At 38.7% G+C, this 19,869-nt stretch overlaps 1 long non-coding RNA gene across 1 annotated transcript; it reads right to left on the bottom strand.

The window, feature by feature from the left end:
* Positions 1–10,418: 10,418 nt before the first annotated feature.
* Positions 10,419–19,869, bottom strand: LOC147827750 (uncharacterized). The gene is made up of 2 exons (XR_015452079.1): positions 19,396–19,869; positions 10,419–16,384 (listed from the first exon to the last, which is right to left on the bottom strand). It is a non-coding gene; the product is annotated as an uncharacterized LOC147827750 (long non-coding RNA).

Below are 19,869 nucleotides of genomic sequence, written 5' to 3'. Positions count from 1 at the left end.
AAATCCCACCAAACCCTTCTCTCTTTTTGTTCATACAAATCAGGATTTATCCTTAGGACTCATAATACAATTTTTGTGACTCTCCCAATGCTTGGTGGCTTAGCTCTCTAACACTCTGCACAGAACCTCTTCCTTGATACCCTCAAATTGAACATTAAAACCTGCCAGACCATAAACTCAGACACCATTCTTCCACATCACAATACTCACCCTTCACTCTAACACATTTGCACTGAGACTATGAACCTCTCTTATAGTGCTAGGCCAGACCAATAGGACACCCAGGATCCTGAGAACCTCATTGGCTCTTGACTCTGGGGCTACTTGGTTTGTTGATGGTAGCAGTTTACTGATAGCCTTAAAGTTATGTTGTTGTCACCATGTCATTATTGAGTCCATTATTGGCTCTTTTCTGGGAACACCTTCTTAGTCCAAAAGGCGAAACTCACACCCCTAAGTAGGACTTTTCAATTAGCTATGGGCCTCAAACTCAGTATTCCTTTTTAATTAATTTTATTAATACATTTTAGCTACACAATATAATGACATTCATCGTTGGAAATTTGTACCTTTACATAATCTCTCTTGGTTCTTATGTTTTCCCCATTCCCAAGCCCTGCCTTCAACCCCTCCATCCCTCCCTATTTACAAAGACTGTTTCCATTTTTTCATTTTCTTATGTTAATTTCATTCTCTTCTTTCCTTTTCCCTAACCCTCCCACTTCCCCTTCACCTTTGCCCCTTTTCTTCCTATTTTACATTATCTATTATACATTTTAGTCCTTATTTACATTTTCAGTTTCTTATACTAGAGAAACTATTTAGTATTTATATATGTGTGTCCTATTTATTTCACTTAAGAGTATTGCCTCAATGTGCATCCATTTAGCTATGTCTCTAATTTCTCATTTTTTATGGCTGAGTAGTACTCCATTTTATTAAAAAACCACATTTTCTTTATCTAGTCTCCCATTGATGGGCATTTGGGCTGTTTCCAAGTTTTAGCTATCACAAACTGTGCTGTTATAAACATGGGCACACATATATCACTGTGGTATGATTCTTTTAATTCTTTGGGGAAGATACCTAGCAGGGGAATAGCTGGGTCAAATGGGACTTCCAGTCTTAGTTCTTTGAGGTATCTCCATACTGATTTCCACAGTGGTTGCACCAGTCTACAATCCCACTAGCAGTGAAGCAGGGTTCCTCTTTCCCCACAGCCCTGCCAGCATTTGTTATTGGTTGACTGCATGATAGCAGCCATTCCTTCTGGGGTGAGGTGGAATTCAGCATTGTTTTCATTTGTATCTCTTGAATGACCAGTGCTGTTGAACATTTTTTCATGTTTATTTGCTATTTCTACTTCTTTGTCTGAGAAATGTCTGTTCATTTCAGATGCTCATTTTTGGATTGGGTCTTTATATTTGGGAAGTCTGATTTTATTAAGCTCTTTATAGAGTCTAGATAGTAGACCTTTGTCTGAAAAACAGCAGGTGAAAAATTTTTTCCCGCATTGTGGGTTTTCTCTTCACACTGTTGGTGGTTTCTCTTGTTGTGCAGAAGCTTTTTTAGTAAGAAGACATCCCACTTATTGCTTGTTTGTGCTACTACATGGGCAGCTGAGGTTTTGTTCTTGAAATCTTTTCCTACATCAGTGTCTTCAAGAGTTCTAACCTAACCTCTGTTCCAGCTGGTTTAGCGTTTCTACTTTAATGTTGACATCTTTCATCCATTTTGATTTTAATTTAGTGCACGGTGAGAGATAGGTGTCTAGTTTTAATCTTTGGCAAGTTGAAACCCAATTTTTCCAGCACCTTTTATTAAAGAGGCTATCTTTCCTCCACTGAAGGTGTTTGGCACCTTTGTCAAAGATGAGGTGGTTGAGTGTGTCTGGAGTTGTTTCTGCATCTTCTAATCTGTTCCACTGGTCCTCAAGTCTGTTTCTTTGCCAGTACCATGCTGTTTTTATTACAATACCATGCTATTTTTTTTCACAGTAGCATTGTAGTACAGTTTCAAGTTAGGGGTTGTGATACTCCCTGCCATGTCTCTGTTGCCTATAATTGCTTTTGCTAGTCTGGATCTCTTCTTGTTCCAAATGAATTTTTGGATTGTTTTCTCAAGGTCCATGAAGTATGCTGCTGGGATTTCAATTGGGATTGCATTGAATCTATATAGCAGTTTTGGAAGTATGATCATTTTCACTATGTTGATTCTTCAGGAGCAAGGGATGTCTTACCATTTTCTTATATCATCTTCAATCTCTCTTTTGAGAGTGCTATAGTTTTCAGAGAAGAGGTCTTTCATTTCTTTTGTTAGGTTGATTCCTAGGTATTTCAGTTTCTTGGATGCTACTGTGAAAGGAATTGTTTGCCCTGTTTCTCTCTCAATGAGTCTGTTGTTTGTGTAGAGGAAAGTTATTGATTTTTGTGTGTTGACCTTGTATCCAACTACTTTACTGAATTTGGTTATTAAATCTAGAAGACTTTTCGTGGAGTTCTTGGAGTCTTCTATACAGAGTATCATGCCATCTGCAAATAATGACAATTTGACTTCTTCATTTCCTATCTTTATTCCTTTTATTTCTTTCTCTTTTCTAATTGCCGTGGCTAATGTTTTCAAGACTATATTGAACAGGAGTGGTGATAGTGGACATTCTTTTCTTGTTTCTGATTTTAGTGTGAAGGATTTCAGTTTTTTGACCATTTAGCATGATATTGGCTGTTGGTTTTTCATAGATGGCTTTTATCAGATTGAGGTAGAGACCATCACTCCAATTTTTGTATGGTTTTTTTCATAAATGCATATTGAATTTTGTCAAATGGTTTTTCTGTGTCTATTGACATGATCATATGTTTTTTGTCCTTGGCTCTATTGGTATAATGTTTTACATTTATTGCTTTGCATAGAACCATCCCTGTATCCCTGGGATAAATCCCACTTGGTTACGGTGTATGATCTTCTTGATGATTTTCTGCATTCTATTTGCCAGTATCTTATGAAGGATTTTTGCATCTATGTTCCTTAGTGAGATTGGCCTATAGTTCTCTTTTTTGGATTGGTCTTTCTGTGCTTTGGGGATCAAGGTGATGCTTGCTTCTGGGAATGAATTCGGGAGTATTGCTTCCCTTTCAATTGCATTGAAGAGTTTGAATAGTAGTGGCAGTAGTTCCTCTCTAAAAGTCTTGTCGAATTCAGCGGTGAAGCCATCCACCCAGGCTTTTTTCAGTTGGTAAGTTTTTAATTATGTTTTCAATTTCATTGATTGATATTGGGTCACTTAGAATTTTTGGGTCTTCTTCATTCAACTTTGGTAATTTATACATATGTATGAATCTGTCCATTTCTTCTGTGTTTTCCATCTTATTGGTGTATAGGTTCTAAAAGTAGGTATTGATCCTGTGGATTTCTGCTGGGTCTGTTGTAATTTCATCCTTTTCATTCCTACTTGAATGGATTTGGGCCTTTTCTTTCCTTTTTCTGATAAGGTTGGGTAAGGGCTTGTCAATTTTGTTTATTCTTTCAAAGAACCAAGTCTTGGCTTCATTGATTTTTTTATATTGTTCTCTTAGTTTCCATTGCATTGATTTCTGCTCTCAGCTTTATAATTTCCTCCTTTGTATGAGCTTTGGGTTTGTCCTGCTCTTCTTTTCCTAGAAGCTTAAGGTTCAGCATCAGGTTGTTTAATTGGGCTCACTCTGTTTTCTTAATAAGAATATTCACTGCTACAAATTTCCCTGGTAAGACTGCTCTCATTGTGTCTCATAGATTCCGATATGTTATATTGGCATTGCCATTTAATTGTAGGAACTGTCTGATTTCTTCTTTAATTTCCTCTGTGACCCATTGGTTATTCAGAAGTGTGTTGTTCAATTTCCATGTGTTTATGAAAGTTTTGCAGTTTCTGTTGCTATTGATCTCCAATTTCATCACACTATGGTCTTATAATATACAGGGGATAACTTCAATTCCTTTGCACTTACTTAAAAATGTTCTATGAGTATGTATGTGGTCTATTTTGGAGAATGACCCATGTGCAGCTGAGAAGAATGTGTATTCTGATTTTGTGGGATGGAACACTCTGTAAACATCTGTTAAGTTCATTTGTTCAAGAGTTTGATTGAGTTTTACTATTTCATTACTTATTTTTTGTACAGTTGATCTATCTATTTGTGACAGTGGGGTATTGAGTTCCCCCACTACTATAGTATTAGTGCTTATTTGATTTTTCATGTCTGTTAGTATTTGTTTTATATAGTTGGGTGCACTAATGTTTGGTGCATATATGTTTATGATTCTCATCTCTTCCTCTTGGATTGTTCCCTTTACAAGGACATGCTGTCCTTCTTTGCCTCTCTTAATCCATGTTGGTTTGAAATCCATTTGATCTGCAAAGAGGATAGCTACTCCTGATTTTTTAAAGTTTCCTGACACATGGAATATTGTTTTTTTTAAATTAAGTGTGTTTCTTGTATGGTGTATATTGTTGGATCTTGCTTCTTGACCCTTTCTGCCAGTCTATTTTTTTTTGATTGGTGAATTGAGATCATTAACATTGATGGTTATAACTGATATGTATTGACTTATACTTGTCATGACTTTTTCTTTTTGTTTGATTCTTCTCCTTTGATTTTGATTTCTTGTCATTCCTGATGGATTTGTTTTACTGGGCTTCCTGGGGTTGTGATCCTCATTGTCTTTTCCTAGGATATTGTTTAAAAATTTTGGAGTGCTGGTTTGGTATTCATGAAGTTTCTCAGGTGCTCTTTATCATGAAAATATCTTATTTGTCTGTCAACTTTGAAAGATAGTTTTGCAGGGTACATCAATCTGGTTTGGAGGCTGTTTTCCTTTAGGGCTTGAAATACATCACTCCAAGCTCTTCTTGCTTTGTGGTTTTGTGTTGAGAAGTCTTCTGTGATTTCAATGGGCTTTCCTTTGTATGTGATTTGTTTCTTTTCTCTGTTTGTAGAATTTTGTTCTTCCTTTGGGTTTCTGGAATCTTAACTATTATATGCCTATGTGTAGTTTTTTTGTTTTTTTGTTTTTTTTTTTTTTTGGTATGGGGGATTGAACATGGGTCCTTGAGCTTGCACAGCAGGCAGCAACACTGAGCTAAATCCCCAGCCCTCTTTTGATCAAGGCTAGTTGGAGTCCTACATGCCTCCCTTATTTGTATGTCAAGATCCTTTCCCCTGCTTGGGAAGTTTTCTGCTATCAGCTCTGTGAATTGTATTTTTTTTATATCATCTGTACTTTCTCCTGTTTCTTCATTGACTCTGATCAATCTTATGTTATTCTTCTTTGCATCATCTAGCAGCTGCTGGATTGATTTCTCATGGTCCCTTACTATTTTAAAGAAATTTTTCTTTTCCTGGTGACTAATTGCAATCTTATCTTCTATATCTGAAATTCTGTCCTCACATTGGCTCGTTCTGCTTTGTAGACTTTCTATGGAGTTTTTAATCTCCTGGGAATCTTTTTTGTCTGTTTTATGGATTCCATTTGTTTCCTATGTTGGGATTCCATCATGTTTCTCAGCTCCTCTAGTTTTTATCTGTGTCCTCTCTAGATTTATTAATCTTGTCTTCCATCATGGGCACAATCTCTGCCATTATCTGAGAAATTATTTCTGATTTCATTTTTCCCAGATCCTCTTTTGTTGCCAGTTCAGGGAGTCCAGGTTGTTGAGTATCAGATTTTTCCATCTCATTTCCCTTTGGGATTGCTTTAGGTGATCTGGAAGTCTAGTTTTGAGAATTGTTTACGTGTCCTCTCATTTCAACAGGGGGTGGGGGGAATGTTTGCTGCTGGCACCCATGCGGCTCACCTCTCCAGTGGCACTGTGGGTGGTGGCAAGGCGGCCTGGAAGGTTCACCTCCTCTGCACTGAGGTCAGATCTGCTCCTCTGAATTCGGGGTGGTGGTACAGTGGCCTGAATGGTTCCCCTCCTCTGCTATGGGGGCAGCTCTGCTCCTCGTATTTACACTGATCCAACTTTTATCTTTCATATCTGTCATGCTAAAGAAGCCATTTGCAAAGAGGCCACTTCACCATCCACAAAACCCCCATCAAACATGCTCCTAAGGTCTTGGCCCTGTTAGAAGTTACCTGGCTCCCAGCCCAAGTTGTCATCATCCACTACTGAGTGCACAAAAAGACTTATCTGACACCCTCAAATGTGGCAATCTGGCTGACCAACGTGCCTGATTGGCAGCCTGTAGCCTACTTCAGGCTACACTCATTCCCAACCCCTTTCTGCCCAAACCTCAGTACAGCCTCAAGAACTTTAATGAATTCTAAATCAACAATTTACTCATACCCTCTGTTCTTTCCACTCAACCTTTGGAAAATGTTATGAGTCACAATCTCCAGGAGGAGGAAAAAGAAAATGGGAAGCTCTAACCTGTTTGACTGTGCCATAGTTACTTTTCTCAATGCTGAGACAAGATACCCAACATCCAAAGTTGGAGAGAAAGGTTTAGTTAGCTCACAGTTTGTAGAGGCTTTAGTCTATAATCTGTTGGCTCCAAGGCAGGGTGGATAGCAGACAGGCATTGCAGAGGAGAAAGAGTTTATGGCATGAAGGAAGTAGGAAAGCAAACAAGAGACAAGAAAATCTTCTTTCTGTCCCTAATATTGTATCCAGGCTACTGAGTTTAGGGCTGTGCCAAATGAATCAGTAGATTGATTTAGTAATTACTCACATTTAATCCTAGCATTGCACCATGAATCAGTCACAGTCTAGATTAAACCACCTCTGAAAAAGCCCCATCTAAGATTGCATGAAGCTTGGGGGGAACATCTAGAAACAAACCATAACATTCCATCCCTGGACTCCAAAAGACTCATGAACATTCCTTTGTGCAAAAGGCATTTAGGCCATCTCCAAGTCTTGCCGAAGTCTTAACAGTATTACCATTGCTGAAAAGTCCAAGTGCAAAGTTTCCTCAGAGATTTAACACAAACTCTCAGCTGCAAGCCCCTGTATGAATGAAAAAGAAGTTAAAAACTTCCAACATAAAATGGCATAAGATGGACATTTCCATTCCAAAAGATACAAATAGGGGGATACAAACGAATGGGACCAAAGCAAGTAAGAAATCCAGCAGGGCAAACATTAAGTCCCATAGTTCTGTATCCAATATTCCAGGAAGTCTGTGGCAAGATATGAACTCTAAGAGCTTCAATGGCTCCACTCCTTGAGCACTTCCAGTGGCTGTAGCCCCATAGCTTCTCTCTTGGGCCAGCTCTGCTCTCTCCTTGCAGTTTTTCTCAGATGATACACTTTCCTGGTCTCTCCAAATTTTAATGGTCTCTAATGCACCTCTGTCTTCACACTCACAGCTTCACACACTGCCCTCTCAGGGACACCCTCCTTGGCCTCCCAGGCTTTCTTCTGAAATCTAGGTTGAAGCCTTCCTGACCACATAATTATTACATTTTGTGTGCACCTAAAACTAGCACCAGGTGGATGATGCCAAGGTCTGCTGGCAGCTGGGGCAGTAGCCAGGCTACCTTCTCTCTTGTCTGTAGATGTCCAGTGCCTATGAACCAAATATGGAAGAACAACTTCCCTAGGCCATGGCTATTCTGGAACATGTTGCTCTAAGGCTCTCTTCTCAAAGCAAAGTCTTTTGCCTTTGCAACTCTGAGACTGCAAAGGTTGGAGCCCTTTTGATTCCTGTGATATCCTTAGGTAATTTTTTTCTGTTATCTTCTGAAGTATTTGACTTTTTCTTGCTAGTCTTTTCAGTGACCAGTTTCTCCTTTGTTCCTTCTTTGCAGGCCACAACTTTAATGGAGCTTCCTTTCTGGCCAAACTTACAATGTTTTAAGTCATTCTTCTGGCCTCTTTGCTTCTGATCTCAACATAAATCTGGCAAAAAGCCCTCAACCATAGCCACACCATTGCCTCAACATTACACTGTGTTGAAATTTCTCTTGCAAGATGAATTAGCTTGCCTCCCTTAATCTTAGTCTCAGGCAAAGTCTCTGGACAGAAGCAAAATGCAGACAAACTTTCTGCCAAGGTATAACACACATCATCACATCATCTGGAGTCCAACAGCAAATGCAATCCTTCTTCCCAGCAGAAATTTCTTGAGCCTAGTTTTTACCAGCAGGATTTCTATCAGCCTTCTGGTATTCTGAGCTCTTCTAGAATCTCCCATCAAGTTTAGCCTAAGGATTTTCAGCTTCACTTTTTTCAGCTGTCATCTCCAAACATTTCCTAACTCTTCCCACAAATTATTCCCAAAGGCTCTGAACTACATGGTCAGGTAAAGTCACAGCAATGACCCCGCTTCTCTGGTACCAAATTCATCTTAATTGCATTTCTTATTGCTGAGACAAAATACCCAACACCCAAAGTAAAATAGGAAAAGTTTATTTAGCTCAAAATTTGTAGAGGTTTCAGTCCATAATCAGCTGATTCTAAGGCAGAGTGGATGGCAGATAGGCACCACAGAAAAACAGTTCATGGTAGGCAGAACAGCAATACAAACAAGAAACAAGACAAGCTTCTTTCTGTTCCTTATACTGTATCCAGGCTACGGGGATTAGGATGGTGCCAAACCAACCAGTGGACTGATTTAGTAATCACACTCCCTTAATCTTAGCATTGCTCAATGAATAAGTCACACACTTTAGATTCAGCTACCTCCGAAAAAGCCCTACCTATGACTGCATGAAACTTTGGGGGGACATCTAGACATAAGCCATAATAGACTATAAAAGGCAGCTGAAAGAGCTGAGTGTGGCTGTCCTCATCCCTCAAGGCAGGACTAAAGTTGTGTGCTATGTCTTTTTGATGAATCCGACAATCAAGAGCTCATGCTACCTGATCATTCTTCCTGCTCACTCTTCCTACAATAAGGTGGCTTTGGTTAATTGTAAATGTGTTAATGTTACAGCCCTAGTGCCTGAAGTTTTGTGTCTTCATTCCTTCTCAATGTGTGGAGGATTTGGGGGAGTTGATCAGAGATAAGTGATTATAGAGAAGTAATGTCTAATGTAGTCTATAAAATATATATTCCTCAATCTCATGAAAAATATTTCCTTGCCTTAGTTCTCAGAAATGTAAATTAATGATTATCAATAATATTGACTGGCATTTATCAGTGAGACTAACATTTTTCAATGGAAAATTACTTCATTGTTGTTGAAGTCAGGATACTGGTTTCAATTTTGGGAACATTGACTTAGGAAAGTTTGAGGACTTCTGGGTGTTGTAGCCAAGTATTTTGCACTATATTTGTTAAATAATTTTTATTTTTTCTTAGTTCATGTTTGTAGTACATAATGATCACATTCCCCATGAGGAGTTAGTACATATACATAACATTATCTTAATTTATTTTTATCCCCTTTCCCTCTTCTCCATTCCCCTTGTACTTCTGTCTTGGTTACTTTTCTTACTGCTTAAACAAAGTATCCAACCCCCAAAGTTAAGGGGCAAATGGTTTATTTGGCTTACAGTTCATAGAGTTTTCAGTCTGTAGTTGGCTGGCTCTAAGGCAGGGTGGCATGGCAGAGGGGAATCACAGAGGACAAAGCAGGGCAGGCAGAAGACAGCAAGCAAGGAACATACAACTAGTAACATGTGATGACTCCCTTAATGTCCCTTATTTCTTATCCAGTCTACTCAGTCATAGGGCAGTTATCAGTCATACCTTTAATCCTAGCATTGCATCCTTGATCCCAGCAGCACAAACCCTAGATCTAGCCACCTCAGAAAAGCCCCACTTATGTCTGCATGAGACTTTTGGGAGACATCTATATACAAGCCATAACTTCTCAATAGGATTCCCTAATTTATTTTCTCTCCTCCTTTTCACATCCCATTTATTAATTTTTCAAAATTTACTTCATCATTCTCCGATTCCTGAACACCTCTACCCTTACTACTGTAACTATTATTAAGCTTTATGTAATTGCTATTGTATTCTATTTCACTGTTAGTGGAGGTAAAAGTTATTCCATTTAGTACATATTTATGGTAGGCCAATTGTAGATCAATATTTGATTTGTCTTAATGTTCATACTATAGTTTAAATCTTTGTCTGTGGTTATTCATTATTAGGATTTGTCAGTATCCAGTTTGCATTTGAAACATAACCCATTTTTCTTGTCATAAAGACACAGAAATATAGGTATGTCAAACCCACATATTTATTCTTTAGAATATTTCTATTGATCAATTATTAATTTTAATATTATGAGTTTCATTATATTACACTATAAGTGCTTAATAGGAAAATACTACAAAAATAAAATGTGATATTTTTCATATTCATTGACTGCTTATAAAAGAGCATCAAAATTTTTGACCTTGACTGTTTTTTTGGTGTATGAAGTCTAAAAAGGAACAATAGAAATAAATTCCCATATGAACTACAATGAAAATACCAATAGCATTTTACAAAAAAACAAATCTTTACTTCAATTACCACACCTAAGGCAGTCTTCAGATGACAACAGCATGTTCTGGACACATGTATCCCTTACAGTGACAGCACATGTGTTTTGCTTTCCTGGCCTTTTTATAGGACATACTTGATATCTTGCTGGTGTTGCTATTTTCTCAGGAGTTTCTTATTATATTATACAAAATATAGTTAACAAGAAGATAAAATATCATAAAATAAAGCAGTTATTAATATGTATTGTGTTTACAATAAACATCATTTTTATATTAGCTGTGTACTTGCTTACAAAACTGAGAGATCATATCAGAAATAAATTTCTATATGAACTGCAATAAAAATACCAATAGCAGTCTATGAAAGATAACCTTTACTCCATTATCACACTAAATAATAAGAAAATAAGATTTCAATTAAATAAAATATCATATATATAATGAGTGCTTAAAATAGACATCAACATTTTCACATCAGCTGTGTTCTTTGCTTACAAAACCAAAGAGATAACATCAGAAATAAATTCCTATATGAACCACATCAGAAATACTAATAGCACTCTACAAAAACATCTTTACTTCAATTGTCAAACCTAAATAAGAAAACAAAATATCAATAAAATAAAATATCAAATTTGTAATGAGTGCTTAGAATAGACATCAACATTTTCACATCATCTATGTACTTGCTTATAAAACCTAAAAGATAACCTCAGAAATAAATTCCTAAGTAAGCTGCAATGAAAATACCAACAGAACTCTACAAAAAACTTTACTTCAATTATCACATCTAAATAATAAGAAAATAAAATATCAATAAAATAAAATATCAAATATACAATGAGTGCTTAGAATAGACATCAACATTTTCACATCAGCTGTGTAATTGTTTATAAAACCTAAAAGATAATATCAGAAATTAATTCCTTTATTAACCACAATAAAAATAGCAATAGATCTCTACAATAAAAGTAGTTTTTGCTTTAATTGTCACACCCACAGCAGTCTTCACACATGCCAACTTTATGTTCCATCTGGCAGGACATTCTTGTCTCCTCTCTTCTCTTCCTGTTTTGTCAGGAGCTTCCTAATATATTGTACAATGAGCACTAAACATAAAAATAAGTAATCAATAAAATAAAATATCAAATATTTAATGATTGCTTGGAATAGATGTCAGCCTTTTCACATCAGCTCTTTACTTGCTTACAAACCTAAGGGATAACATCAGAAATAAAAACCTATGTGGACAACAATGAAAACACCAATAGAACTCTACAACAAAAATAATCAGCTTTCATTGTCACACCCAAGGCTCACCAGTGGGCTCCACAATTTTTTTGCATAGCTCCCTTGCAGAAACATTTTGTTTTTCCTCTACTGTAAATGATCTCTTATGAGTTCCAGTCCCACTCTTCTCAGAAAATTTCTCTATGATACTTTGCACTTGTTATATTCTTTGTAAACTATCAAATTATTTATGCCACACATGTTTAGGATTGAGTAAAACACAACCATTAGCCAATGCTTTGTGTCTTCAGTGACATAATAGTTGTGCATAACTCATCAACAACGTGTGCTTCACCTTTGGTTTTGTTGTAGAAAGTTTCCATTTTGTTGAGGTTTCCCCTTCAATATTTCCTTCATGGTGCAGTGTGAACATTGGCTGTACCAGTTTGTTTTTCTTTGCCATAGATGAGGCCAGTGTAAATCTTTCTGAAATCTAAAGATTATCTTTACAATTATCTGATTTGAAATTGCAACATTTCACTTGGAATTTCTCCTTTGTTCCCGCATACAGTTCTGGTGCTAGTGTACTTGTGCTCTGTTAGGAAATGAAAAATCAATTGGAAACCGGCAAACCAATTGTCAAACGGGACATTCTGATTAGTTTAGGAGATGGGAGCAACATGTCTGTTCACAACATCATTCAGTTTATTACTATATGAATAAGGATCTGATGGCTGAGTTCCAGGATACATTTCTAAATTGAAAGCATAATAAGTCTTCACATCTACAAGAGCATAAGTTTTTATTCCATATTTTGCTCCATTACTTTTCTGTAAGTCATTTATATTCTTGTGATTACCATGAGAAATCCCTGCTAAGTACATCAGACCTATGAATGCCTTCAGTTCAGCTAGTGAGGTGTCATAATAAATACACTTTTGAATATGGGTATTGGTGGATAGAGATTATTTTACTTGTATTTCAGCATTGGTGCATCTCACAGCATCTTGTAGCATTGTGTCCATCCCCATTTTAAACATGGGATGGCAGTGCTGGCATTCTCTTCAATATATTTCACCCCTCCCAAGACTCTATGTTTTTGGACCTAGTTTTAACATTGGATCATTCCGTTTGGTTACATGACCATTTTGCAACGTTTCAACTAGTCAAATATATACTAACATTGCTGTTTTCTTCATCATCTGAATCAAGAAGGTCTGAATTCCTTGTGTCCACATCAGTTGATTCTTTCTCCATTTCACTATCACAGGAACTTTGGCTCAGATGGCCAACATCAAAGTCATCATCATCATTCACCCACACCACTCTTCTGTTATGAAAACATGCATTTTACCATATTGGATCATCTTCATCACTCATGCATAAGTAATCTGATAATTCACTTTTGACCTCCTCTCAAACTTGCAAATCTGTTTTCTCATGTGCCATTTTACTGAATTGGCCTATTTCTACCATAAAAATCAAAAGACAACCTTTTAAAAATCAAATCCTAAGAGGCTGGGGATTTAGCTCAGTGGTTCTGCTGTCTGCTTTGGAAGCACAAGGTCCCGAGTTTGATCCCCTGTACCAAAAAGCCCCTCAAAAACCAAAAAAACCAAAAACCAAAAAGGCAGATCCTAGAGTGTTATGGGTGTATTATACCCTCTGTGATGCTCAAGTAATCATACTCAAAACTGTTAGATGGGGCATCATATGATTGAAAATCCCAGCTTGAGACTTTTGCAGATGTGCACACACACCTTGCCTTTTACCATACCAAGTGGGTAAATACAAAGATTGCTTCCTGTATCCCTGAGGGAAAGGTACTGAAATGCAAATCTGGCTAGTATTACACTAAAGTAAAAATTTACAGCAGAAAAGTAACGGATGTGTTTGTGGAACTCAGTGTTGTGCTTTGTGGGTTGCTATCATTGTTGACGATTTTATTACTAGACCCAAGGTGTCATAATTATTGCTATCAATTGATCTAATGAAGATGATAATATCTGAATTGCCTTAGGGTCATTAATAATAATGCATTCCATACCTGGAGAACTGCATATTGGGCCAGATATGCTATAAATTGCTCTCCCAAGCAAATGGAGGTGGTACAATCCTTAGGACAAAGGTAGAGGCCAATAGCCATGCACAGAGGACATCACTGAAAAGTAGACATTAATTGAAGAGGTCTCCATACTAGCAACAAATTTTACTACTATAATCAACCCACAGGCCTCAACACACACACACACACACACACACACACACACACATACATACACACAGAACACAAACAATAAATAGAGACATGAGAAGACAGTGAAATAAAATTACTCAAAAAATTCTAAATTCCCCTAAACTTATCCATGGACCATCAAAGAGGAAGAAACAAAAAGGCACACTGCTAAATTATTCAAAATGATGACAGAAGTGATAGCAAAATAGATCATGAAGCTACATGGCAAATTCACAAGAAATATAAACAGATAAACAGATGTAAATAGATAATTGGCCAAATAAAACAATCAGCAAGTTGAGAGAAGACACTAATAAAGAGCTACCAGAAGTAAAGAAAACAAAGCAAAACAAAACAACCAATATAGAAAAGAATGAGCCCATAAAAAGGTTCCAAACAGAAATTCAGGAGATTAAAAAAAATCTATTGAAAATGCAGGCAGCAAACATGAGCAATGAGAGTACAGTGTCAGAACTAGAAGACAGGGTTGTTGTTGGTGTCCAATTAATGAAGGATTCTTGAAAAACAACCAGAGAACAGGAAAATGGGTCCAACAGCTGCTAGATGACACAAAGAACACAAATCTAAGATGATTTGGAATTAGTGAAAAATTACAACACAGCACAAATACCAAATATGAGAAAAGAATTTACCCTCCAGATAAGTGAAATATATAGAACTCCAAAGAGCCACAATCAGAAAAGAACTTCTCCAAAGTACATTATAGTGAAAATCCTGGCAGTACAACAAAGAACTGAATCTTAAAAGCAGTTAGAGAAGAGCAACAAATCACATACAAAAGTAAGAAAAAAGAAGTAAGAAAGAAATAAAGGAAAAAAGAAAGTTCTACATACTCCAATAAACTAGCAAAAAAGAAAGAAAATGAGCAAAAAAAAGTCAAAAAAAATCTAAAAAGAAGAAAAAAATCTTTGTAGTCTGGAACAAGTGGGTTTTCCCCCCAGAATCTGCAGTTTTTCCATCCAGGAAGGCACAGTGTTTTCTGCCTAGGCTAACAGCCTGTGTGTGTGTGCAGTGCCCCCCTGTTCCTGAGGCCCCTCTATGTGTTTATCCAAGGCTGTGACAACTGATCAAGTTGACTAATACTGGACTACTCCAAGTTTCACACCCTTGATCCACATTCACTCACCCTAGATTCAACCATCTCTGAAAAGCCCTACTTATGACCACATGGGGCTTTGGAGGACTATCCAGATAAGGCTCCCAAAAGACTCATGCATATCCCTTTATTCCAAAGGCATTTAGGCCATATCTAAGAGTTGTCAAAATTCTAACAGTTTCAGCATTGCTGAAAAGTCCAAGTCTAAAATCTCCTCTGAGATTTAAGGCAAACCCTTACCGCAGGTCCCTGTACAAATGAAAAGAAAGTTAAACATTTCCACAGTACATAGCACAAGATAAACATTCCCATTCCAAAAGATACAAATGGGGGTTAGAAAGAATTGGGACCAAACCAAGTCCAAAATCCAGCAGGATAAACATTAAATCCCATAGTTGCATTTCCAGCATCTGTGGCAATCAGTGGAAGATGTGAACTTCAAAAGGCTAAGGAGGCTCCAGCCCTATGGCACTGCTAGTAGTTGCTCTTCTCATGGATTCTTGTTTGGGATGCTTTGATCATACTTTGCCGCTTTCTTCAGACAGTCTGTGTTCCTAGCTTCTCCAACTTTCTGGGTTCTCCACAGTACCTCTGGTTTCACACTCACAGCTTCAAAAACTGCCATCTCAGGAGCCAACTGCCTGGCTTCCTAGACTTTCTTCTTAAGCCTGAATGGAAGCCTTCCAGATCCCATAACCCTTTCATTCTACATCCACCTAAACCCAGCACCATGTGGATGATGCCAAGGGCTTCTGCCAGCTGGAGAAGTAAGCAGGCTTCCTTCCTTCTTGGATGTTGGAGTTGAGTTCCTGGATTACTGAGTGCTGTGGGCCCAATCATGAGCAACAAATTCTCTAGGTCACCACCTTTCTGGAACATGATTCTGTGGGTCTATCTTCTCAAAGCATAGTCTTTACAAATGCTGCTGTTCTTATCCTGCTTGTCCTGCTGGTTCTTATGACATCCTCAGGCCATCTCTTCTATTGTCCTGTTCCTTTACAGCAACCAAGCTCTTCAAGCAATCACTGATCCTTCTTTGCAGGCCATAACTTTACTGATGCCTTCTTTCTGCCCAAACTCAAAACCTTTTAAAACATTCTAGTGGGCTCTTTGTTCTCAATTCTCAAAATAGATCTGGTGAAAATCCTCCCACAGTAGCCATGCACAGTATAAACATGAGACTTACTTGAAATTTCTTCCATTAGATTAGTAAATGCACCACCCTTAATCCCAGACTCTTGACAGGAGCAAAATGCAGACAAATTTTCACCAAGAGCATAACACTCATGATCTGGAGTCCAACTGCCAAAGGAGTCCTTCTGAATTAAAACCTCTTGAGCTTGATCTTTTCCAGTTGCATTGTAGTCAACATTCCAACCTTGTGAGGTGTAAACAGAATCTCCCATCAAGCTCAGTTCACAGCATTCCAGGGCTGCTTCTACAGCTGGCATTTCTAAGCCTTTTCAATCTCTTCCAACTAGCCAATTAATTACAAAGGCTCCTAAACCACATGATCAGAAGCAGCAGTGAAGCAAATCTCCCTTTTCCTTTTATGCCATATAGGTACAAGCCTTTTGGATGGTGCCACTCATCCCCATGTTGGGGCTTCCCACTATCCACATCCAGAACTACAATAAACCAATTAGTTGACCAATATACTACTTTACACCCATAATCACAGTATCACACACTTAATTTACACTCAGACACCCTAGCTAGATCCAGCCACCTGTGCAAAGGCCTGCCTAAAACAACATGAGGCTTTGGGGGAACATCTAGATATAAGCAATAACAGAAGGCATCTCATTGAAGTTTTGATTTGGATTAAATAAAGGCTAATGATTATATTTTTAAAAATATTTATTGATCATGCTTCCATTACCCACCCAGACACACACAGGAGTATGCTTTACAAAATTTTCTACATGTTTCTTAATCCACTGAAGTTGAAAAATCCAGATTAATGGTCGCAACACACCACTGGCAATTTCTCACTGAAATATATCTCCTTAAACCATGCTTAATCTCTAAAGACAATAGCAAGCTCATAATTCTGCCTAACATAATGCAATTATCCATTGCACAACCAGAAACATAATCCCATCTGTTATGACTTGTGTCTCGATATCCCCACAAAGCCTCATGCAGTCTTATGTGGGGCTTTTTCTGAGGTGGCTGGATCTAGTGTGAAACTGCAGTTGATTCACGGTGCAGTGCTAAGGGTGTGAGTTCTACTTTCCGTAAGTAGTCTGGATGAGATAAAAGTGACAGAAAGGTGCTGTTAAGGCCCCTTGCTTGCTTTTGCTGTCTTCTAAGTGCAATGAGCTGTTTCTCTTCTGTTATGCCACTCCCTATCACGTGTCACTCTGCCTTGGAGCGAGCCAACTGTGGACTGAAACCTCTATAAACCGTGAGCTAGATAAACCTTTCCTCATTTAACTTGGGGTGCCAGGTATTTTATCTCAGCAATGAGAGAAAAGTAACTAAGACAGAATTTGGTACCAGAGAAGTGGGTCCATTGCTGTGACCATATCTGACTATGTGGTTCAGGAGCCTTTGAGAATGTCTTGTGGGAAGAGTTTGAAAAGGTTTTGAAATGCTGGCAGAAAAGTAAAACTGGAAAGCATTAGGCTACTCTTGATGGGAGATTCTGGTCAGAGCATAGGAGACCAGAAGGCTGACAGAAATCCCACTGGTGAAAATCAGGCTTGGGAGGTTTCTACTTGGAAGATGGACTGCATTTGCTGTTGAACTCCAGCCAATGTGTGTTATGGCTTGTCTGCTCTATACACAGTCTTCCCTGTCCCCCTGTTTTTTGTACCTGGGATCGAACTCGGGTCCTTGCACCTGCAAGGCAGGCAGCAGAACCACTGAGCTAAATCCCTGGCCCCTTTCTCCCCTTTTCTGACCTTCATTCTCCACTCAGCTCACAGAGCAGAGCAGAATTCCTTACATCACCCTCCTTTAAGGCGTACTACACAATTTCCTTGTTTCCTTTCCTTTTGCTCTCATGGCAGAGGGGAGGACAAATCCAGACAACCTCCGTCATGAACCTCCAAGCTCTTTTTCCCTCTAAGATTCCCTAGAATTAGCAGATTTCAGCTGTGTGTATCAAGCCTATTCAAGATCATCTTTGCTGATCCAAAGCATAATCCAATGGTTTTTCCAAGTCCAGCTGTCCTGGAGGTATCCAGGTATAGCTCACTGTACCCTACCTGCAATAGTGCCCTGCTCAGCACAGTAGCAGCAAATGTTAAGCTGTGAACACCAATAAGGGGCTGGTAGGTGGTCACATCTCAAGCTTTCTGTGTTTCATAAAGTGGGAAAAGAATGAGTGCCTGTGCAGTTCTCAGGCTGGCATTCCCTCACATTCATATGGAGGAGTTTCCAACCAAGTGGCAGGATGCAGTTTCTAGTCTAAGGGACCTATGGGTTCATTGAGGCAGGACCATGCTGTGATTTTATTCATAGATGGCACTCCATTGTGTTGTCTTTCCTGAGCTACTAGGGCTTGAGTGAATCTGCCCATGGCTTCTGATAATATCCTGAGGAAGGTGCTGTGCATGATTGACCTTCCTCAGTTTCCAGAGCTGTGTAACAGCAGAGTCCCTCAGGACTTTACTCCATGAATATTGAGTGAGCAGGCACTAGATACAGTGCTCCAAAGAGAGTCAGAGGGGGCTGACAGGTGAGGAGATAGAGATTCTGACACACCTAACATTGTAAAAGGGTGAAGAAACAGGCTGATTTTGTTCCCAACATATCATCCAATCCAGATTCATCATGTTGAATTTGCAGACTATAAGGATGACTTTTGAGACTTGTTCTGAGGCAGAGTTATGAGGAGGATAGGGCTGAAGCAAGTTCATAATCCAAGGCTTTATATTTGACACGTGGGTAAAATAGAAACCTGGGAAATATCAGGGTCAAGAGATTCTCCCTTGAGATCTTGTGTAACTGTTTACCACAATGACCAGCACAGCTACTATCTGTCAATGTTTATTTTTTTCTGGCTGTGTAGGGCAGGGTTTGTCCTTGGACAAGATAGTGAAGATATAGCTAGGAGAGGATCTGGATAGATGTTTTTGTCAGGCTTTATCTGAGCAAATATCTAAGTTGAAGCTGAAAGAGTTTAGAAAGGCAGAGCATGCAAAGCATCTTACAGATGCCTCTAATATTCCAACAGGCTTTAGCCATAGGTCACAACCTTCATTCTGAAGGGGAAGAAACAGACCAGAAAGAGGTGATATTTGTTGCACACTAGGGGCACAAATAAAGTGAGAACCCAGGATTTTTACCCCTTCCCTTCTGGAAGAAAGAATCTGCTTCTGAAAAAGGGAAGACTCCCTGTGTGTTTACCCCTCTCTTCCCCTTCTGCAGTTGCCTTACCTGCAGCTCCTTTGTTGCTGTACCATTAGGGTCAGGCTGTGCATTGCTATGGGATCCTTATCCCTCAAACTGGCATTCATGTGGGAAGGCGGCGGAGAGGCAGCAGATGTGCTCCTTAGACCTGCCCTCTGCTCTCTTTCACCTGCTTTCTTATCCCACATTCTTCTGTCATTGAATAATATTTTGGAAGGAGGGTTTTCTTTCTATTTGCCTTTGAAGGTCCCAGGAATCTAGGCCTCAACTCTTCCAGTCTGTGGTGATGGCCAGGCAGTACAAGTTCCCACGTCCAGCTGGAACAAATGATCAACTTTGTCTGTCAGCCTCTGATGCATTTCATAAAATCCTGTTCATTCTGGTCCTGGTCTGCTTTGATATGAAGCCCTTCTTTTCTGCCTCTCTCCCTAAGCCTTCTGGAGTGCTTATTCTAGGTGAGAGTGGAGAGACGGCTGTGCACATGTTGTCAGTACAGGTCCC

Source organism: Heterocephalus glaber, unplaced genomic scaffold (assembly GCF_053883595.1).
Source record: "Heterocephalus glaber isolate CG9 unplaced genomic scaffold, H.glaber_assembly_v1.0 deba00001442, whole genome shotgun sequence".
NCBI lineage: Eukaryota > Metazoa > Chordata > Mammalia > Rodentia > Bathyergidae > Heterocephalus > Heterocephalus glaber.
The sequence above is the reverse complement of the archived record's forward strand: the minus strand, read 5'-3'. Positions and strand labels throughout refer to the sequence as shown.